Below are 23,323 nucleotides of genomic sequence, written 5' to 3'. Positions count from 1 at the left end.
AAATTAGAGTATAGAAACTTCTCAAAGTGTAGTTGGCATAGCAGCAGCATCAGTGTCTCCTGGGGGCCTGTTAGAAATTTGCAAACTCTGGCCCACTCCAGCTTTACTTGAACCAGCTCCTGCATTTCACTGGGATCCTCAGGTGGTCAATTTGCACATCATAATTTGAGAACCACTGGTGTGGATTATCCTTTCAAGAAGACTGGCTGCTCAAAAATGAGGTGAGCGGGGAGGAAGTCCTAGCTAAATGTGAGGAGGCGTGGAACAGGGCATTTGCGCATGGCTGTCCTCACAGAGGAGACCTTTGGCCTCGAGAAGTTGAAGAGAGAAGGGAGAGAGGGGAGCTAGGGGAGCGGCAGAAGCTGAGATGCAGGCACAGGGGATGTTAGGTTAAACTGGACCAGTGAACGGGTGCTTCTGTGCTGGGGAGGGGAGCAGTGAAGGGCAGAGCTGCTTGTCAGTATGTGTGCTGAAGAAGTCAGAAAATTGAGAATAGTCAAAATGGTGACTCACTTGTCCTGACAGAGGGGAGAAGGTGATTTCTCAGAGTAGAGGGGCCAGTGTGGTGAGGAGATTTAAAGCAGGTAAGTGCAGGAGCCCTTGGAGAAACACACTTGGGGGACCAAGAATGGAAGAGTGAGGGAACCTTGTTTATACCTCACACTGGCCACTTTCTCAGACAGCTCAAAAACTTTCTCTAGATCTCCAGAATGGAAAAGATCCCCTGCATCTGTGTATATTACATTCCAGCTGTGACCATTGTATAATTAAAGAAGCTAATATAATACTGCTGCAAAATGTGGGATTTTATTGACTGTATTAATACTTCTAAAAAGTCAGAGCTTCTTTACAAATGAAGTAATTTTCTTCAAAGGCCACCATCCCCAAGTGAGGGATGGGGACTCTTGGGCATTACACCCTGACAAATTCTGCTCACAGTTATGAATGGAGATTGGTACTAGGCTCTGCTGGCTACCAGCTACAAGTTACTTCCATTCAGCTACCATCATGATGTACCAAGATCTTCTACTCGACTTGCAAAAAGAATTTTTGAGGAGTCCTCACAGAGCAAGTATGGGAATGCTAAAGGAAAAGGTAAAGAGAGACACACTTTAATATTTGATTATCTTCACACAGCCTCGCAGGTCCCCTCCACTGTCCCTGCCAACATAAATATGCAGCTCATTTTTATCCTTCTTTTGGATTGCTGCTGGGGCCTTTGCTTGCTCTTAGGGTCTGTGTTTTGGGGAGAGGATGTTGTGCTTCTGAGGGGAGATCATTAAAATGCACTGCCTTAGCTGGGATATTTGTAGCTGTGTACTTCTCAGCCTGTGGATCATTTTTCAAAGCTTTTCATTGCTCCTTCTCTTTGATCAGGAAAAATCACTTAGCAGTGGGACTGGAATCTACTTTCATAGACCCCTCTGTGCCCTTGTTCTCACCTACTAGCCTTTGCTTCTCGGAAGAGTCTGGCCTTATGCATTAATTTCTTTTTCTGATTGTAACATTAGTCAGGTGAATTGGGAAACTGGGGACTTTTGCTTATTGATCCTTTTATCTTCTGCTTTTTGCCTGTAAAGGTCATTTTTCAATTTTCCCAGAAGGTAATTCTACTTCTCTTAGTAATTCTCAACAAGCACCAGGCATGGGATATTCATATGAAAGCCAGAATAAACATTAAGTTTAGAAGTGCCATATAAAAACTAAAAGCAAGCTTTTATGTTTTTGAATGTAACTTAAATTAGGTAGAAAAATATCCAATAATAAAACTAGCTGATTCTACTACCTCGTAGTGTCCACAAGGAAGAGATGCCATTTTTCCTTAGGCGTCTAGCCATGAACCACATCTGTTCATCTTTAGGTGATACCATTAATGCTACTTTCTCAAGGAAGTCTTTCTTAAATGTAAACCAACTCCATACCCAGCCTACATTAAGCTCTTCCTTTTCTTGAAAACATTATTTATTCAATTTTAATTGCAAATAAAACTGTATGTATTTCTTGTGTACAATACATTGCTTTGAAGTATGCATACATTGTGCAATGGCTATGCTGAGCTAATTAGCATATGCATACTTTACTTTAGGTCTCCCTTATATTTTATCTTCTCTTAACGTCATGGATTTTCTCAAAACCATTTGACACAATCATGGTTATGTACCGATTTGAACAATTATATGATTAAACTTCCACCACCCTAGACTGTAAGCTCCCTGGTGGTAAGAGCCTTGGTAATTATCAGACACTCCATAAGTATTTATTGTGTTAATAATACTAATAGCAGAATATTTATTGTGCTTGCTATATACCAGGAACTGTGCTAAATATTTGGTCCATCTGTGACAGTTAAAAGTAACCGTCAACTTGATTGGCTTGGGAGCCACCTAGAGGATCAGTAAAGTACGTTTTTGGGTGTATCTGGGTAAGCCATGGAGACAGGCGTGGTCTCTGGCCCCTTCCTCTCTGGCACTGTTCCCCTGCTCTGCTTCCCGGCCACTGTGAACCAGGTGACCATGGACTGAACCCCATGAAACCGTGAGCCAAGTTAAACCTCACCTCCTATGAGTTGTGTTTGTCGCATATTGTGTCAGTGAAGCAAAAGCTGATTAGAACAACATCTTACTTATTAATTCTCTGTCTTAGTCTGCTTACTAGGTTACAATGACATAATACCACAGACTGGGTGGCATAAACAACAAGAATTTATTTTCTCACACTTCTGGAGTTTACAGGTCCAAGTCAAGAGCTCTTTTCCTGGCTATTTTTGTGAAGTATTCTCACATGGTAGAAAGAGAGAATGAGTTCTCTCTGAAGTCTCTTTCTATAGAGGCACTAATCCAACTACATTAGGACCCCACACTTAAGACCTCATTTAAAATTATTTCTGAGTTCCAAATATAGCCATACTGAAAATGATGGCATCAATGCATAAATTAGGGGATATACACGTTCAGTTCCATACCTGACCTCCAAATTCATGTCCTTGTGCACAAAAGCACATTTAGTTAATGTCAACAGTAGTAGAAATCTGAACTCATGCTAGCAGCAACTCTAAAGTTAATAGCCAAAGTCTTTTCTAATTATTACCTAGATTAGATTGAGTAAAACTCAGTATACAGTTAATCTTGAGGCAAAATTCCTCTATAGCTGTGGACCTGAAACCCAATGAGTTATGTGCTTCCAAAGTACAATGGTGAGACAGGCACAGGAAAGATATTCCCATTCCTAAGAGCAGAAACTGAAGAGAAAAAAGGAGAGAGAGGTCCTGAGAAAGTGCAAAACCTACCAAGGCAAATTCTACTAGCTCTCCTCTTTGGTTTGATGTTCTGGCATCTAGCTGTACGGTCGTAGAATCTGACAGCCTGTATTTGGTCCTAACTCCATCCTTTTGGTTCAAACTGGTAGCATTTCTGCCCATATAACACCATAAACTTCTCATAAAGCTGTAGTCCAGCTGCACGCTTGCATTCTCTTCCCAATGGAATGTGGCAGTTTTTGTAATATGCACAGGTAGAGAACATTTCAAATCTTTCATTTCTTGTTCATTTCTGTTTAACAAGTCCAACTTCAGTTTCTCTCTGTCCTCTCAAGAACATTTTATAATAAGCAAGCAGGCAAAGCAAACCGTTCCTTCATTACTTTACTTGCACATCTCCCCAGTTAAGCATTTAATTTCACTGCTTAGAAGTCCTACCTTCCACCAAACACTAGAACACAGTTAAACGATTAATAAAAAGACCTAACTTTCTTCCAGTTTCCAGTGACACATTCCGCCTTCCCATCCAAGACCTCAGCAGTATGGCCTTCCATGTCTGTAATCCCACCCATGGTCGGTTTATGATTGTTTATGTGTCCTCTAAGAAGATGGAAGACTTCTCTCAAGCCTTCTCTTTTTCCTCTTGGGTCCTCACCTTTAATTTCTATATTCCTACTAAGAGTTAATTCACAGAAATCTAGGCTTTTTCTAGTAGAGACACCATGAGTCCTCCAGTCTCTACTTTTCACCCAGTTCCAAAAGCAACTTCCACATTTTTAGGTATTTGTTGAAGCAGCACCCTCTTCTTGGTACCAGAATTTGTAGTAATCTGTCTGGGCAGCTGTAACAAGACACCAAAGTCTACATGGCCCCCACAAGAGAGATTTATTATCTTGCCTTTCTGGAAGGTGGAAAATTCAAGATTAAGGCTCTGGACAGTTCAGTTACTGGTGACAGTTCTGCTGCTGACTTATGGATGGCTATGTTCTCATGGTGGAGAAAGAGACAGTCCTCTGGTTCCTCTTCTAATAAGGACTCTAGTCCCATTAGATAAGAGGGCTACATTTGTGACTTTAATTTTAATTTCTTCCTTACTCCCAATATAGCCACTGGAGTTTAGGACTCTTGACATACGAGTTTGGGGGGACACAAAGTACTCCCAACAGACCTGCTGAAGTAGACATTATGAGTAACTCTGCTTTTCCAATGAAGATTGTAAGGGTTAGAGCAACGAGCTTTCCCAGAGTCAAATGGGTCATGTCACAGGTCAGTCATCCTCAAAGCTGGACTTGTAAAGATGTAGAAATCCAAACTAGTTACATATAAAGGATTTCTGAGCAACAAAGTACTAAAGTTTGTTTCCTGTAAACCAGAGAAGAGTTTTGGAGAAGTTGTCTGAGATACTGAATAGGAGCTTGAGAATCTGTATATGGCAGAGGATCTATGGATTAGTATCACTGGTTCTCAAGCCTGTGTGTTAGGCTTTCTCTTCCTGTCTCCCTTTTTCTTTTTTTATATTGGGAATCAAACTTAGGACCTTGAGCTTTCCAGGCAGGCACTTGCACCACTAGGCTTTCTTTACACTCTTAAAAAAAAGCTACTGCAAACCTAAAAAGTCCTTTATTTCAGTCCTATCTATTCATGCTTATAGTTTTAGAAAGTAAAATTGGACAGATTTTAAATATTTCTCATTTTGTTTAAAAATAATAATGAACTCATCTCATGTAAACAAAAGTAGCGAAAATGAGAAATAATTACATTTTCCAAAATAAAAATAATGAATCAGAATGGCAGCATTTAAAACACTTTTGCAAATGTCCCTGAGGTAGCTTGTTTCATAGAAGACAGTTGGATTCTCATATTGCTTCTGCATTCAATCTGTTGCAACATGTTGTGATGGTTGAAGTTGATTTCAACCAGAGAATTCAGCTTCATGCAGATATGTAGCTGGAACAAGGAGGAGCATTTGAGTAGACTTTTCAGATTATGTGGACACCGCTTTGTTACTACAGCCAAACTCCAATTGGTAGTTTTTTAAAGGTTAGTTGCTATGTGAAATCTAAAACTGAATCAGTGAACTTTTCATATTCTGTTACCTTCAAATCCATTGGTCCAGCTTGCACTTTGAATTTCTCATCCATGCATGATTTGGTAGCATCTTGCCTTTGTCATTTGAAAATACCAGTTCAGTGGGGTAATGCAGACCTTTTGATTGTTCACACATTTCCTTATATGGTATCCAAAAAAATCATACTTTGTTAACATCAGCCACTCCAGTAACTCATAAAAAAATTAAGTTCCAAGGAGTTGCCAAGCTCATGTTGATAGATATGGGCTTTATAAAATTCTAACTTTCACTTATAAACAAGGTTTTTGTCACTAACCTCAAATACTGTTTTTTTTTTTTTCTAAAGTGATAGGATTATTTCATTCCTTTTCTACAGATTCCCAAATCTAAATAACTTTACTTTGTTAGTTTTCTTTTCAAGTAAAAAATGTGCTCAACAAAAACCAACTAGTTGAACTCATGACTAAAACAATTACACAAGAGCATTTCTTTGTGACCATGGTACTTATGCATGGAGTGAAAGTGCTTTATACCTTTTCCTTTCTCATCACACAGGATACTAAAAGCATGTGTACGGAAGGCCTTACAAAATTCCTAATTCTTACTCCACCATACACATTGTTATTTGAAACTGGCATTATTTTATTGGGAGTTCATGCCAGTGAAGAACACAGTGACTACCAGTAAGTCTGGAGCCACTGTCTTAATTCGTGCTCAGGTGCTGGCACTTTCTCCTATCTTTGCTTCTGGTGAAGATGTCAATAGAATTTTTAAAAATATCTCTTAGTTTTGTTACAAAAGCACTTTTGACCATGTGTTTCTCTAGGAAGACACTGAGAGCTAGTGGTCTAAGGAATTATGTCACAGGGATGAGTTCTACAGGGGAAATCTGGACTTGGTTGGGTGTTAAGTTGAAGGGATCAGGGAATCCCAAATGACTATGGAGTGGAGAACAGAGACGCCATTAACTGAGGTGGGTAAGAGGGAAGAAGGTTTTGCAGGGAGTCCTAAGGAGTAACTTGCCTTCATGGGAAAGGAGGGGCTTCAGTAATTTGTTGAGGCATAGTGACATTGTCTGTGTATTTCCACATCTGTAAAGTGAGAATGTCATTGTGTGAATTGATGTATAAACAAATGGGAATGGAGTTTGACACATAGAGTGTCCTGTACAAGTTATTATTATGCACATGGGGTGTTGCTCTAGTTGTCTGATGAGTGAGAGCAGCTCTTCCCACACTTTGCCAGTAGAAAAATCGCCTGGAAGACGTGGAAAACTCAGATTGCTGGACTGTGTCTGAGATGGGGCCACGAATCTGCATTTCTCTCATGTTTGTGGGTGTTAGTGATGCTGCTTTTCTGGGAAGCACACTACAAGCAATCGCAACCCCAGGAAGTTATGCATGTCCTTTTCTTTCCCACTTACTCAACAAGCCAACACCTGTTATTCATATCCATGGGTGGAAAGTAGTGTCCACTTATTCTTCTTCTTTCATTTCACCTCATTTAATTTTGACCAGATCTGACATTTTCCCTGTTTTGTTTTTATCTGAACAATAACTTGGAACAGTAACTGATGGAGTATTTATAATTTGCTAACATTCTATTTTGCTGTTGCCTAATTTCTACTGAAGCCAAATGACTGGGTTCCCAGGATGTGCCTGAGTGCAAAGAGTTTTACTCACCAGCATAATTTTCACCAGCCCCTTGCTTCTTGATGGATGTCGCAGGACATCTCTGTCGTGTTCTTCAGCTTGCCCAAGCTTACTTGCTTCTGAGGCTTAGAAGTGCAGTCTAGCATTCAAGATTGCTGATAAAAGATGTGCTCAATGAGGACTGTTGGTGGTTCAATGGCTACCCCATGATGCTGTCTTCAAATCATTCATTCATTTAACAAGAATGCAATGAGAATCTCTGTGCATGGCTTTCTGCTGGATGCTGGGAATTAAAGAGAGGACAAGATAGTCATGGTCTTTTAATTTTAGTCTGGGGAGCTACTGATAAGTCAATAGGTAATTATGAAACAGTGTGATGACAGGGGAAGAGCAGGGAGCTAATTAGCTAGTGGAACATCTAATCCATGGGAGGCAGGGGCGGTTTCCCAGAGTTAGTGACGTCTGAGCTGAAAACTTAAGGAAGGTTGAGCTAGTCAGGTAAAGAAAGCAGGCAGATAGTAAGAACAGTAATCCAGGATGAATGAGTGGTGAGACTGAGAGAAGAACACGATGTCTATGAGAAGGAGGTTAATCTGATCGGCTCATTGAGTTTTGGTGAAGGCAGAGGTGTAGAAGGGAGGAATGATAAAAAGGTAGAAAGGTTAGAGCTGGGTGTGGTGGCTCATGCCTGTAATTCCAGGACTCTGGGAGGCTGAAGCAAGAGAAGCACAAATTTGAGCCCAACCTGGGCAATTTAGAGATTTAATGAGAACCTGTCTCACAATAAAAAGTGAAAAATACAAAGGGATGTGGCAGAGGCCTTGGGTTCAATCCCAAGGATGCAAAAAACAAGCAAACAAACAAATCAAAACTGAAAGAAGCAAAAGCAAAGAAGTCAAACAAAACAACAACAAAAACAAAAGAGAAAACATAGAAATATTAGTTGTGGCCTGCTGTGCCTTTTGGATTTCTCAGCCTCAACACTGTTGCTGTTTTGGGCTGAATAAATCTTTCTTGAGGTGGGGACGGACTGCACTGTAGGACATTTAGTGGCGTCCCTGGCCTCTGTCCTAGATGTCAGTAGCAACTCCCATTCTTCCAGTTTTGGTAACTAAGAATGTCTTTGGACATTGCCAGGTGCCCTTTAAGAAGTGAAATGACCCCTGGTTGAGAACCACTTTTGCACAGATTTATTTTCTTTTGAGAGCAATGGAGGGTGACTGTCAGGTTTTATTCAGGGAAAGACATAACCACTTTTATACCTTGGGACAGTCACTGTGATTGGTAACTGTGTGGAGAATACCTTGGGAGTTGGCAGTGTTTGAAGCAGGGACACATTCTTGGAAGTTGTTAAATTTTTTTCAGAAGACATCAGACTACAAGGAAGTAGCTGTAGGAAGGGAGAGAAGACTGAGACTTGAGATATAATTAGGAGATCAACTCAGCATGATTTGGTGAGTAATTGGTCATCAATGGTGAGGGAGAGAGAGCAATCAAGGTAGACTCAGGTTTCTGGCTTGGGCCCTGAAGAAGATGATGGTGCATTTCATTAATGAAGGGAGCACAGATTTTCCAGGAAGAGCAGGAGAGGATGGCTAGGATTTTTGGTGTGTTAAATTCAAGGGGCCTTGAGAACCAAGTGCAGATTTTTCTCCATGGCTCAAGCTTTCATTCAGGAACTTAGGAGGCAGCTCTGAAACAGTCAGCAACAAAATGATGAAAACTCTGGTTAGGCCGGGAGAGAGGCACGGAGTGGGAAGAGCTGGGCACTAAGGCATGTATGACTTGGCAAAAGAAGGGGAGGCTGGCAGTGGCACGAAGTTTGGAAGAGCTGGCTCCGTGCAAGAAGCAAGCTTGCCCTCCATAGTTCCAAGTCTTTCCTTTCGTTCAGTGCATGGGTGGGAAGTTTCTTGTGGTCCTAGATGTTTATGAGGGTAATTCTGAAGTGATTGGGTCCCCAAAGGCATAGAAGGGTGTAAGAGGTATCTCTCTGAATGCTAAAGACATCATATCACAGCCCATATTATGAATAAAAAGCAAACTAGATAAGTAAGAGGAAGTAAGCAGATACATCTTTCTCAAGTGAGGGGAAACCCATGGATGGAGTAGGGAGAGGGAGAAGAAAGGGGATGAAAAAAGGAATTAAGGTGTGTTGTGTACGTATACCAACTCCATGCAAAGAATGTAAACATTATGTACTATAAGCATGTACTTTTTTTTTTTTTTTTTTGGTTTTTCTCCAGTACCGGGAACCGAACTCACGACCTTGCACTTGCCAGGCAGGCGCTTTGCCGCTGAGCTAAATCCCCAGCCCCAAGCATGTACTTTAAAAAGACATCATATTACTGCAAACATAAAAAAAGACTGGTTATGGAGATGTCCACATTATCCCTGGTGTAACCCAAGCAGAAGTTCTGAATTATAAAATCTAGAGCTGGAAGACAGATGTAGTGCCAACACAGCATTGGTGCTGTACCAGGCTACTCAATTATGTAGGGCTTTTGTAATGGTGATGTATCTCCCAGACAGAGATCACTGCCACTTCCTTAAGGAAGATTTCTTTTGAACTGATGATTACTACAACTATGTTTTTGTTTAGTAAAAGGCACTTCTGATGAAAAAGTAATAACAACTTTAGTTTAGAGATTGTGTTGTTATCACTGAAGGGTTATGGTGTCCTATAACCATGTCTCAGACATCAGTATTGTGTGACATTTTATAATTTTTCCTGAGTGGTATGTGCTCTAGATACCTGACCTTTGAAGGTACTAATGTATTATTTACGTGAATCTAAGATCCAGTGCTTTCTAAATGCCTGTGATTTATCATACTATTTCAGAATAGGGTCCTATGGCCATATGATAATTTGACTTGGAGGAAATTCTGTGTTGTGTGCTTGAATTTCATGCTTAATAATTTCAGCAATAGTTTTAATGCTCTATTAATTAAAGTGAAATGCTTCATAACTTTCGTTGCATAATATGAAATGCACGCAGTTGCTCATATTTGAATTAAAATCCCTAGAAACCTTACATTTTCTGGTTCGGCAATCTGAGTTTTTCTCCTAATTTGTGTGTCCCATCTGTCTCAGAGGAGTTGGAAAGTTTAAGATTTACAGCCATCCCAACTGGGAGAGTTAAAATTCTTGGTTAAATGAGAGCTTGCTTGTGTATTCAAATGGAAAAATGTGACTGGCCAAAATAACATTTGCATTGCATTTGTAGTGAGTTATCTTCCAAACTTAATGCACTTTCTCTTTTCTGATACCCTAACTGTCTTAGTTACTTTTCTTGTTGCTAAGACAAAATACCTGATGCTCAAAGTTATAGGAGGAAAGGTTTGTTATAGCTTACAATTTGTAGAGGTTTTAGTTGATACCTGGCTGGCTCCAAGGCAGGGTGGCATGGCAGAGGGGTGTCACAGAGGAGAAACTGTTCATGGTTGGCAGATGGTAGCAAAGTAGTGAAGAAGCAGCAGGCAGTAGTAACAGTACTCTTTCTGTCTCTTATATTCCATCCAGGCTACTGGTTCTTAGGGCGGGTAGCACTCACACCCAGGCTGGGCCTTCCCATTACCCACACCCAGAGCTATGCCAAACCAATCAGTGGACTAATTTAGTAATCACATACCCTTAATCCCAGTGTCACACAATGAACCCCAGCATCACACACTCTACATACAGCTACCTCTGAAAAGTCCCACTAATGACCGCATGAGGCTCTGGGGGATATTTAGACACAAGCCATAACACTAGCCTTGTGGTGAGTATGGGAACAACAATTTCACAGGTAATGCAGCTTTTTAGCAGTGACTGATTAGACAGGACTGGGCTTCTCTGCGCTAAGATATTCCAGTGAGTTTCTGCACTTGGGACTTTGTAATTGATTATTGCAGATTCCTAGTATGTCTTTCAGGTACGGCCATTTTCTACTGTGAAACTAGAGAAACTGAAAGTATTTCTGCAGAAATAGAAGAATGGAGAGAAACAGACACAAGCAACAGAGGGAAAGATGTCTCAGTTATTCCTGGAGTAGTTTAGTCCCCACTTTTAATGAGCACCTAAGACTCAGCCCAACTAAACCTTTGAGGTGTGCAAGAGACTTCTGTATTCTTCTAATGAATTATGTTGTGTGCTTAATTGAGCTCAAATGGTTTCCTGCACATAGAAGCAACAAAGGGAGCTACACCGTCTTGATTTTTATTTCCTAATTAGATGGTTTTTGTGTTTTGTGTTTATTCTTAAAAATAAATCTTTTTCATGAATTGAATAATATTTAACTTTTGGTGGAGCTAGACTTTGGTTTAAAATGCTATTGATGTTTTCTAAAAATATATAATAAATACAAGAAGTGCAAAAACTCATACAAATCTGAGAAACTAGATTTTTAAAACTAAGGGAAACATGTATGTAGAAATGTTGGTTGGTTCCAGGCCTTTTAAAAGTTGATGTGAGGACAGGGCTGGGGATTTAGCTCAGCAGCACAGCGCCTGCCTGGCAAGCGCAAGGTTGTAAGTGCGATTCCTGGTACCAGAAGAAAAACAAAAACAACAACAACAGCAAAAAAAGTTGACGTGAGGACAAAGGAAAGAGTAGGATTTTTTGGTGATAGAAGAAGGCAGTATGTAGAGTGTGAGAACCTGAAAGCAAAAGAAATTTCATCACTGAACTGGAAATTGAATTTAGAGGTGGTCGCATGGCTAGTTGGCTCTAGTGACAGCTATTTGAAATTCTCTGTGTCCAGAAAAAGAAAAAAACCTGTAGTGGTTTCTCACTTAGGACACTAGCATATAGAGGTAAATAAAAGAATAACTTTTTCAAGAAGAAGACCGCAAAGGAATGGGCAAGCTGCGCTTCTGTAGAGCTACGAAATCAAAAGAATAAGAAAGAAGAGAGGGGGGAAACAGGAAAAAAGCTAAGGAAAGAGCAAAACAGAGAAAAAGTCTGCAGAAAGGAGGTAAATGAATGATACCACTTGGAAATGGAATTGGAAGATACGAAGAAAGGCAGGAAGCTGTCCTCAGAAGCAGAGTGGCAGTCTCAAGCTCACACTTACAAACACCCCCGTATCCAAGGCACTGGGTGTGTGTGAAATATATTGACAAAGGCATGAGTAAAATTTAACTGTCCTAAAGCCTTTGGGAGCATCGACTGTACAAAGTAACAGAATCCACTTCAGTTGCAAAAGTAATTAACTGACTCAGCACCGCTGCTGAGTGGAGTGACCAGATGTCAGCGATAACCCAGAGGAACACAGAGGGCAAACCAGGAGAACCTTCCGGCTACAACAGGAAGCATGGGTGACACAGACACAAAACTGTGCACTTCGAGTTTAACATGCAGGCAAGGTCCTTTGCCCAACGAGTAGAGAAAAACTGTGGATGTTTTCAAGGGGATCTTCTAAAGGGTTGTGGATGGAGTGTGTGCATGCACACATAGCATACTTGTGTATGTGATTCGCTTCAAGGCATTAGAGATAGTGAACACAAATATCTGTTGCAAAGTTTTTTGTGGAAGGCCTCTGTGAAGTCCTGAGGGGATGCAAAGGTGAGTGAAGCCCTCAGCCTTGCTCGCATTAGGCTGAGAGTGAAGTGAGAGTGAAGAGTGCCCCCACCTCCAGCTCATGTCCCATCCCCAGACTTCCGGTCCCTCTCAGCAAGCCCTGCAGTGGGAACTGGTGAGTTGTCAGAACCGGAAGTGAAGGAAATACTCAGACATCGTGGAAGGAGAGGGGTGAAGTGCGAAGTGTTTGCAATCCGAGATGCCTGTTCTGTGCTGATAAAACTGTTCAGTCTCAGATGCTGAGATCAATTTGTTTTTTAGTAACAAGTCTGAGTGTAGTTTTAAAAAGAAGACACAGACAGGCTATCTCTTGGTGGCCTTGGAACATTGTATTTTAAGTGTACTGATTTATTGGGTGAATGTTGATGTAGCCTCTGGACCCTTGATGCTAAATATGGAGACCTGAATGTTCCTCAGTTCATCTTAATTGTAAAGAAATTACCTGGTAAGGAAAGAAATACTTCCTAACATCATCAGCTTACAGCACTATGGGAATCTGAACTTAGTAACTTTAGCATATAACTAAACTTCATTGGTCCTGATTAATTTGTGGGGAGTTGTAGAAATGGAGTTTAGACTACTTTCCATGAACGTTTTCTCATATTATAGAAAACTTATGAAAGCCCAGTCTACGCACTGGCTGGACTAGATCCTATGAGACATCCCTCATAGGACAACACATAGGACATAGTCCCAAGACATAGGACACCCTCAGTCTTGATGTCACAGTGGAGTCACCTGGGACATTTCAGGAAGATCTTGAGATGCAGCCACAGCCAGATCGATGGAGGTGGTGCTCTGGTCAGTGACGACCACAGTCAGTTCCAAGAAAATAGCACTTGGCTCAATTAAACCAGGAACTCTGCAGGGTGACCACTGTTCCCCGGTATTTGCACTGTGCTGCCATGTGTGAGAGAAGTAGATCAAAGCTCTGGAAAGCATTATGAACGATCTAAAATCAATGTAAATAAAACGCTCAGGATTGGGCTAGGTTTGGTAAATTTCATAGGCTCTTCTGATGGTTCTTATGCATATGGAGGGTTTAGGATCAGTGGTAGAGACCTAACTCTCCAGATGATTACAGTCGAGGAGGGGGGAAAAGGTGATTTATGTGAAACTGTTTAAATACAAGAAAGCCTATGCTTAAATGCCAACACAAATAAGAAAAAACAAAGACTGATAAGAAAAAGTAGTAAACATTTACTGAATAAATCAGACAAGATTTATGCTTGGCATGTTAATTCAGATGGAATTTGTGTTTTTAAAGTGTAGGAATTCTTGGAAACACTTCTATCCAGTATACATTTTCATTACGAGGTCTACATGATAGATGAAAATATGATTCTCTTATTTGTCAGAATTACTTCAAATTCTGAGTGGAGGAGTTGGAATAGAAAACGAGCTGCTTGATCTGGTCTATAAGCAAGCCTTGTGTGCCTGCAGAGGGAAGTCATGTGGAGCTGGGTGCCCTGGGAGGACTGGGGTGCTAGAGTCCTTTCTGTTCAACCCTGGAGGTGTGGCAGTGTGGGGGTGAACAGAGGAGGAGTTGTTGGCCTGGATTTGCAGGGGCAGTGTTTCCACAAGTGCACACTCCTGGTGCCAGATGTGTATCTAACACTGACATCAGGCAATCTCAGGCTTTTTCTTTGAGACGTGGGGAGATTTGCTAGGAATCTTGGAAGACCTTTCTCATCTTCAGTTTTCCTCCCACAACCTTCTCTTAGCCCTTTGGTAACAACTGCTATTGGTAATCTCTTAAGAAAATGAGTGAAAGATGTCACAGGGGATTTCTTTGGCTTCCCACAGCACCTTTTCTGAGTGCCAGTAGCCTCAAGTATGTCATGGTAGCACTTTCCCACATAGGGTCCATCTTCAGACTTACATGAACTGACCTGTGTAAAGGCACCAATGACAGCGTGGGGCACACAATGACCACTCAGTAAGGGTGAACAATTCTACAACTCCTTCTTCCTCCCCTGCTGTTACTCCCATCGTCATTTGTTTCCTAGACTGTGGAGGGGCCCACAAGGGCAGACAAGATCCTGTCCTTGTCTTTCCATTCCCAATCCCCTGGCACAAGGTTTGACTCAGAGTCAGCACTCTTGGCCGTGTGCCAAGTGAAGGACTGACCCTCTCAGAGCCTCTTTAGCCCCCAAGGAGTGTATGAAATTATTTTAAGTGTCTTCCATCAGTATTTCAATGTTACTTCACCTGAGTAGAGAGCGAGTTTCTTCTGAATGTCCTGCCATGTTGACATTGTAGAGAAGAAAAGGCCCGTTGTTCCCTCAGGAGTCCAAGGCCTCCGTGTTATCCCCTGGATTGGACAGGCCACTACACTTCATGCAATGGAGAAGCTTGAGTGCCAACATGATTGGCTTGAAAGACGGCTAGGAGATTAGTAAATACTCTTCTGAGCATATCTGGCTGGGAGTGTGTCTTAGGGATTATATTTCCCTGTCTTCCTTGCCTCTCCCTTGCTCTCTCTGCTTCCTGGCTACTAGGGGTTGAGCAGTTTCCCTGCCATACCCTTCCACCATGATGTTTCTTGGAGCCAGCCAACCACTGACTGAAAACTCTGTAACCATGAACCAAAATAAGCCTTTTCTCCTTCCAATTCTGTTTGTCGGGCATTTTTGTCTCAGCAGTAGAAAAGGTGACTGATACACCTCCCCATCTGTTTCACTGCCTGCTCAGGGTTCCACAAAGCACAGGTTAGTCTCTGGCTCATTGTGCTCCCCAGAAGATTGACCTCAGGGCTAAAGGAGCAGTAGACATGCTAGAGGAGATGAGGACAAGGAAAGGTCTTAGTGCTGTGCTGCGTGGACACCTGAGACCCCTTTTAAATATCATCTTGTTTGCTCCCATCAGGCAACCTCGGAGGGGAAGTTCGTGTGCATTTATGAATGGGCCCCTTGCTACTGCTTTTATGTTATGAAGGAGGAGGGAAATCTACAATGGTGTTGAGAAATAATGAAAGTGCATATATTTTTTTCCTCCCAAAGAAACCCAAAGCATTTCCACAGCTATATTATCCAATGCTGCTGAGTTTATGCTTCAAAGAATTGAGAATGAATACCTGGCAGTAAGTACTAAATCTGTGTATGGTGAGTGACAGATTAAGCGCTAGGGACGTTAAAGGAGATTAGACCATGGATTCCCCCAACAGTGAATGTCAGTGTTATTTTCCATCTTAGAATTGAATGAAATTGCTTTTATGTTTCTCACCATAGCCAGCACCATTATATCCTTCCAAATTGGTTCTTACATTATTTCCTCTCTTTAGAACATCATTCATTTATTCAAATAGTATTTCTTGAGCTCCTTTCATGTGAGGCTTGGTGCTAGCTACTGAGGAGGATATAACAAAATGTGAAACATGGTCTTTGGAACCTAGAAGCATGTATTTCAAGAAGCAGAGAAATGAGACTACAGAATAATCCTCCGAGGCCTTATGTGATGAAGTTCTATCATGCCTCGGTGACAGGACCCTTTGAAGTACAGGGAACAGTACAGGAAATATTGCTACCTTTCAGGATCAGTGCGGCTGCGCCTCCTCTGTTGTCCGCCTGAGACAGCTGAGGCTGGCAGCCTTTAATTCTCTAGGTGGTGCCGGGTGGTGGGGTGTTGTGGCGGTGGTGGTGAAAGGAGTGTGGCGGGGAGAGTTATTTTTGGATTTGAATCCTGACCCCGCTGCTTCCTAGTCCTAGGGTGTTAGGCAGATGACTTGACATTTCTGAGCAAGACTAAATGCATCTGTACCTTTCAGAAGTCTGAAAGGCTCAATAGGTGGTTTCTGTTATTGACAATAATCAACAACAGTGGAGCTACTTTTAGGCCATTACGTTCACATTTAAATGGTAACTTTCAGCAAAACAACTCCACTCACCTTGCTCAGGTCAAGCTGTCTTTCTTTATGCTAGGGATTACTACCAAACTGGGGCTGCACTGCCTCTGTGTCTACCCTCTGCTCCTGCCTGTATGGGGCAGAGTGCCATTTGAGGAACTGTACAAAGGCTGGTTTCCCTTTCACGCTAAAGAATGGATGTGAAATTTATCTTTCCTCTCTGGTTGATGATTTCCCACAGCTCATTCATTGCTGGCCATTAAATTTTCACCTTAGATGCTCCCTGATGTGCCTAACATGCACCGTGACCTTGGACCCCACTTTGGGAAGGTGCAGTAACACCCTCAGACTGGAATAGAGGATCCAGGCTGCGAGTCCTTCGGAGAGACCTTTAATGTCCTCCCAGTTGCTCCAACCATGAATGATGCTCTGCCCAGTGCCAAGGGAATGGCTCAAGTCACCTGTCTGCCACAGGGACCTGGGACCCCAGAACTCCCTTACTCCAACTCAGAGACTGCCAGGGCCTTTTCTCTGGGTGCATTTTTCCAATGGCTACATTAGGTCCAAGGGACTCAGGCAGGTCTTGGGATGGTGCTACAGCTTGCAGGCTGTCCTGACTTTTGAGAGGACAGTGTTTCTCCAGGAAGGTTGCCTTTCTGCAAAAGCTCAGTGGTTTATAGCCAAATATTTGGTTGGAGGGTTGGAGTCTTTAAATGGATTAGGGCTTAGTAGGTCAACAGCATTCTAGAAACAGAACAGAGATTTAAACTATATACCTCTGCTTTCACAGTCTGACTCTTAGCATAAAGTCGATGAAATCTGAGGGCTTTTCAGTCTAACTTTCTGAAGGAAAGTGTTAAGCCATTGGGTCACACCTCAAAGGCTGAGACTGGGCCCAAGTTCAAGCCCATCCTTTGTAGGTCTGGAAGGGTAGGGTGAGTTACTACATCTGTCTTCAGATTCTTGGCTGGAATCTGAGTACTTCTGTTCACAGAGCAGGATTCTCTTTCCATTATGATGGTTGTGCTTCTGAAGGAACTGTTGATTTATTTTTTTAAATATCTGCCTCCACCATTTCTAGTCACACTGTATATGGAGCAATATACATCTTAAATATGTTTCACATTAAACAGATACTGTTCTACTGGCTTTACCTGAATTCTATAGATAGCGTTTTTTTCACACTTTCTACTGGAGTCCATTAGTGCTGACAAGGATTTTATGATCTCTGTCTCTGTCTCTGTCTCTTTCTCTCTCTCTCTGTCTCTCTCTCACCTCAGTTTCAAATTTGTTTTGTCTCCACACAGAAATCTACTGTACTTCATCTTTGCAGATAAATTTCTCTTTTGTAGTTTTCATCTCAAGCTTTTGTGGTTAGTGGCTCTTTACTCTACTCCCTGGAGCCTTCTCTGGCCTTTTATTGTTTGTCTCATTCTTGAAGATTTCTTAGCACGTGCAATGCATTTCTCTGATTTTTAGTTGTAAACTGCTAAGTTGCTTTGTCTCAAGGGTAGGTTTGTGATATTGTGCCAGCTGTAAGGGCTGCTCCCACCTCTTGTCCCAGGCACTTGGAGTATCAGCTTTCCTATTGCTAAGACACAGTACCCAACATTCACACCTTAAAGGAGGAAAGGTTATTTTGCTCACGGTTTCAGTCCATGGTCTGCTGGCCCCAAGGCAAGAACATCACGGCACAAGGGTGTGGTGGAGCAAAGCTGCTTAGTTCAAGGAAGCCCTGCGAAGAGGGCTAGAGCAGAAAGGCGAGGGACCTAAAATAGTAGCAAGGTCATGTCTCTGTGACCCATGCAGACACACCCAGGAGTGTGTTTTACTATTCTGCTAGGTGTTTATTAATCCTGTGAAGCTGACAAATCAGGATGAAGGCTCACAGAGTGCTTCTTGCAACCACCAAGCTTGTGTTATAGTAAAAGCATCGACGTTTTCCTATGTCTTTGCACACTGCTTAGAAGGCTTCACGGGCTCTGGCATTTACATCAGAGTATCTCATATGGTTGTGCAGATTGCATCCTGCTCGAGCGTGCCAGACTGTGGGGCTAGTGAGGACTGTGAGCCAGCGTGGGCTTCCCTGGCCAAGCCTGGCATCCATGTAGGGCTGCCGCTTTGCAGGGGGTTTTGTCTGCATGCCGCAAAAGTGTCCTCTGGGCCAATAGCTGTCTTGCCTTAGCTCAGTGTCCTCAGGGGAGAAGCAAGAGGAAGAGGAAGAGGTGGTGGTATTTTTCCTGGGGATTTAAGATCTGCTTCTCACCTGGAATCTTGAAGTTTCCCAGGATAAAGTCGTTAGCGACAACACAAAAGAACAAAGAAGTAGAGAGCCACTTGGTGGCCGCCAGCATTTTAGACACTCAGGATGATTTATTAGGGTCCATCAGTTGTTCCTGACTTCGTAGAGGACTTGCGGTCTACTGCTGCTTGATTTCAGCCTGGCTCACCCTTGTTGCTGAATCAGAGTCGCTCCCTTTCTCCCTAGGGAACTATTTGGGCTTTATTTTGATTTCTAGATTTGAGTCAGAATTGCTGCCCCTCAACTTATATTCAAACAATCGTAGGGCAATAACTGTGCCTCCTAGGAGCTCTGTCCAGTCTGGTTCCATTTTCCTACCTATTTGGTCAGTGCCCAGAGACTGCAATTGAGACTCATGGTTTAGAAGTCAACAATAGCGTGACTTGACAGCTTTCTTGGCCTCCCTATAGTATCTGAGATCTGTATAAACCTTAGTTTTTCAAATTTTTTCCCTCCTGTGAACTCCAGATACTCTTCTTTTGACTAGTCTGTGGATATGATAATACATTTCCATTTGGCCACTGTTTCCTGATGTTACCCTTTGTTCTCAAACCTGTGACTTAGATCTTTTCCATGCTGACCTGAATTTGGTATCTATTTGTGTAGATGACTGTGTTCACATAGTTCAAGTTTTTATGTATTCATTCTTATGGTAAGATGGTGGGACTACCATAACAGAACACCACAGACTAAGTGGCTTCAATGACAGAGATTTATTTCTTATAGTTCTGAAGTATATAAGTTCAAGTTCAAGGTGTGGGCAGAATTGGCCTCTTTGACTTGCCAATGACTACCTTCTCTCTGTGTCTTCATGAAGTCTTTTTTCTGTGCATATGTATCCCTTATGACTCCTTTTTCTAAGGTCACTGGTCCAATTGGTTGGAGAACAATGTTTAGGACCCTGCTTAATCCTAACTACCTCTTTAAAGGCCCTGATCACATCGAGGATTAGTGTTTCCACACAGGAGTTTGGGGGAGGGAGACACAGCTCAGCACACAACAACCCTCACATGCTAGGAATTAAAGCAACAGCAACATTTCTGGTAGGCCTTCTCTGCCTATTTGGGCCCATGCAGCCGTGGTAAAGACTTTATTTCCACCCCCAGGAAAACACTCCATTTAGCAATAATTACACTTTGGATCTTACCCCTCAGACAGCTTCCTAATTATTATATCCAGAAACCCAAGCCTCATTTTTGGAAACTGCTCCCCTACGTTAAATATAGTGAAATGCTCCCAGACAATCTCATTTTGTTAAAATTAAATTGGTGTTTTCTGGACCGCGTTTGTCCCTTGAGAAGCATTCTCGAAGGGCTTTGCAGGCCAGTGCCCCAAGCCCATGCTTGCAATAATCATGTTGATTTTTAATCAAGAGCCTTCTTTTGGCAGCTGTGATAAAAGCTCTTTCTTTGATCGTTTGAAAAAATATTTCCTGATGGCTTAGATTTTAGAGTTTGGATGTTAGATCATGAAAAGGAGTCTGAGGCTTCAGTTTTTTAGGGAAGAGTACCCAACTTGGGTGTAGTGTTAATGAGCAGTTTTGTTAATGATGCTAAGATTTTGTGAGCAAGCCCAAACCTCTAAATACTTAGGCAAAATCTGGACTTGTTTCCACCTCTGCCATACAATACTGAAGAAATCCAACACTTGTTTTTTTTTTGCATGATAAAAACAGTTTTTCAGCATTTTTGAAATGTGGGTGCATCTTCTAAAAATGCAAACTTTGAGGAGATTAATCATTGTCTTAGTTACTTTATTAGGACAAAATTCCCTATATCCACAAGTTAAAGGAGGAGAGGTTTATTTTGCCTCATAGTTTGTAGAAGTTTCAGTCCATAGTCGACTAATGCCAAGGCGGGGTGGCATGGCAGAGGGCCATGGCAAAGGAAACTTGTTCATGGCATGGCCACCAGGAAACAGAATGTGCCATCAAGGGAGGAAGAGGGGTCTGTGTATCTATAGATCTATCTCTAGGCCACACCCACAGTGACCCACCTCTTCCCAGCAGGATTCACCTCTCAACATCACACCCAGGTGTAAACCTATCAGCTGCCTAATCCAGTATCGTGCAGCCGTGATTCAGAGCCACACACTCATGACCCAAAAGCCCCTCCTATGAGCACATGAGTTTTAGGGTGACGTCTAGATACAGGCTGTAGCAATCATGAAATTATTCAGGGTTCTTATAAGGAAGCTCAGCAGACTGCAGAACTAAGGACCAATGTATTTGTCTATTTATACTACCTTGATAGTTATCTACTCACTAGATACTATTTTTTGGTACCACTGGCAGTTCTAATATAAGGAAAGGGAAAAAAAAGGAAAGGGAAAACAGCTGAGATTTACATAGTAAAGTCTTCCCCTTTAGTGCCAGAAGTATGTGGTAGATAGTTAAATTCATTGCAAATGTTCTCAAAGAATAACTGAATGAATACATAAATATTTCATTAATTCAGATCAGCCTACTATCTAAATAAGTCACAATAGTGTGTGTTAGTTACTTTCTCATTGCTGAGCAACAAAATACCAACACCCATAAGTTAAGGGCGGAAAGGTTTACTTAGCTCACAGTTTGTAGAGGTTTCAGTGTGTACTTGGCTGGCTCCAAGGCAGGGTGGCATGACAGAGGAGCATCACAGAGGAGAAAAAGTTCATGGCAGGCAGAAGGCAGCAAAAGCAAACAACCAACGGCAAGACAAGCCTCTTTCTGTCCCTTATATTGTATCCAGACTACTATTAGGGTGATGCCAGACCAAATAATGGGCTGATTTAGTAATCACCCACCCTTAACTTAGCAGCCTTAATCCTGTTGCACCATGAATCAGTCACACACTCGAGATTCAGCTACCTCTGAAAAAGTTCCCTCTATGCCCACATGAAGCTTTGGGGGTGACATCTGCCATAGCAGAGATAGCTGTGAAGACAATACTATCTTTTCCTCCTGGGCATGTAGCTGCAATTGGGTAAGGGAATGTGGTTGGATTCTGGCCTATGGGGTTTGGTAGGGATGACAGAGAATTTCCAGACCTAAAAATCTTACTGCACGATCTTCTCCATTTTCTCTTTGCCTTTATCCTTCCCTGGATGTGGTAGAAAATCTAGGTGATGATAGAATTGTAAGATAGAAACATGCTGAGTCCTTAAAACATTGTTTGAAACAAAGGCCTCCATCTCTCTGCATGAGACAGGGATGTGATGTGATCAAGAAACACACCATTGTACTTGAAGGCATCAACATTTGATTTGAGGGTTGTTAGTTACAATAGCATTGTTAATTACAAAAAGTCTCACTATGAGTTTTTCAGTATCATTATTCTGTGAAATATTTGATCCTGAAAGCAGCCAATACTACAATCACATGCACCTGTCCCAGTTTCTGTGCCCTTATTTTTTCATTTTTTAATTTTTCTGGTACTGGGAATCAAACTCAGGACCTTGCACTTGACAGGCAGGCACTTGTACACTGAACTATATCCCCAAGCCCTCTGTACCTTTAAAATGTAGTTTTTTTGCTTGTCTTGTTTCTAGTAGAATTGCAGGGATGTGCTTTATTATAGGCCAGTTGTACACTTGTCATAAGCACATTAATACAACCACCACACACACTCTTTCTCTTTTTTAAGAAAGCTTGATAGTGTCAAGTGTCTGTTCTGTTTTTGAAACCTGCCTGAACCTGCCTTCCCTGGGTAGAACCCAGCAGATGGAAGCGATCTGCCTCCAGTGGCCACCACCATGAAGGACCAGTTGTGACACATGCTCCTAGACTGTGAAAATCGGATGAAAGAGGTCTTTGTATACAAAGTTCATGAATTCTGTGTTGATCACTAATTTAAATCCTGACTTAGATTCTATTAATTCCTACCCAATTCTCATATTTCTGGAGAAAAATATTAAATTTAATTGAAAGTAATCATAGAAAAAGTAATGAACAAAAATTTGAGTTTATAAGGCTTTGGTTTTTCTCTTATCCTTTGAGAGGATTTTAATTTGTAATCTCGATTCCTTAAGAACTGAGAATCCTAGGACAGCAGCCACGAGTCATATGTGACATTTAAACTTAAATTAATTCAAATGAAATACAACTAAAAGTTTATTTTCTCAGTCCCACTAACCACATTTCAGATGTACCAATAGTCATGTGTGGCTAGTAGCTACCATAAAAGATGGTGTAGGTAGTGAACATTTCTGTTATTTCTGGAAACTTCATCAGACAGCACTAGTCTAGATTGCTAACTTGATATTTTCATCTTATCACATCACAGCAAGTTTCCAGAATAGTTCACATCTCATATACTTAAGAGCACTATACCATTTACTTAAAGTACATGAGATATTTTTAAGATTGTTGCAGTATAAATTCTGGAGAAGGTTCTGGAAGGTTGATTTCTGAGTACTTCCAAAAGGAAGTCCCAATAATTAGAATCCACCAAACGTTCACTATGATTAAGTTATGAAACATTCACTTCATTTCCTTCAGTGACTGGCATAACAATCAAAACATCAATGAAATGGAATTTTTTCATCAGTTCTTCCTTGTGTAGTCCCATTATTTGCAGTTTTAGCACATATCCTTTTAAATTATTATCAGAGAAATAAAGTTGGTATAGCCAGCTTCAGTTTTATCAAGTTAAAAGGGAGATG

General features: G+C 41.6%; 1 protein-coding gene and 1 long non-coding RNA gene across 5 annotated transcripts in view; one reads left to right on the top strand and one right to left on the bottom strand.

Moving 5' to 3' along the window:
- St6galnac3 (ST6 (alpha-N-acetyl-neuraminyl-2,3-beta-galactosyl-1,3)-N-acetylgalactosaminide alpha-2,6-sialyltransferase 3) overlaps positions 1 to 23,323 on the top strand; it is a 510,855-nt gene that overhangs the window by 98,450 nt on the left and 389,082 nt on the right. The window lies entirely within an intron of this gene.
- Positions 795 to 17,339, bottom strand: LOC102022616. The gene is made up of 3 exons (XR_260974.1): positions 17,256 to 17,339; positions 7,007 to 7,259; positions 795 to 1,083 (listed from the first exon to the last, which is right to left on the bottom strand). It is a non-coding gene; the product is annotated as an uncharacterized LOC102022616 (long non-coding RNA).

The sequence above is a fragment of the Chinchilla lanigera genome, unplaced genomic scaffold (genome assembly GCF_000276665.1).
Source record: "Chinchilla lanigera isolate Chin_1 unplaced genomic scaffold, ChiLan1.0 scaffold00022, whole genome shotgun sequence".
Lineage (NCBI taxonomy): Eukaryota > Metazoa > Chordata > Mammalia > Rodentia > Chinchillidae > Chinchilla > Chinchilla lanigera.
This window is presented reverse-complemented; position numbering and strand designations above follow the sequence as displayed.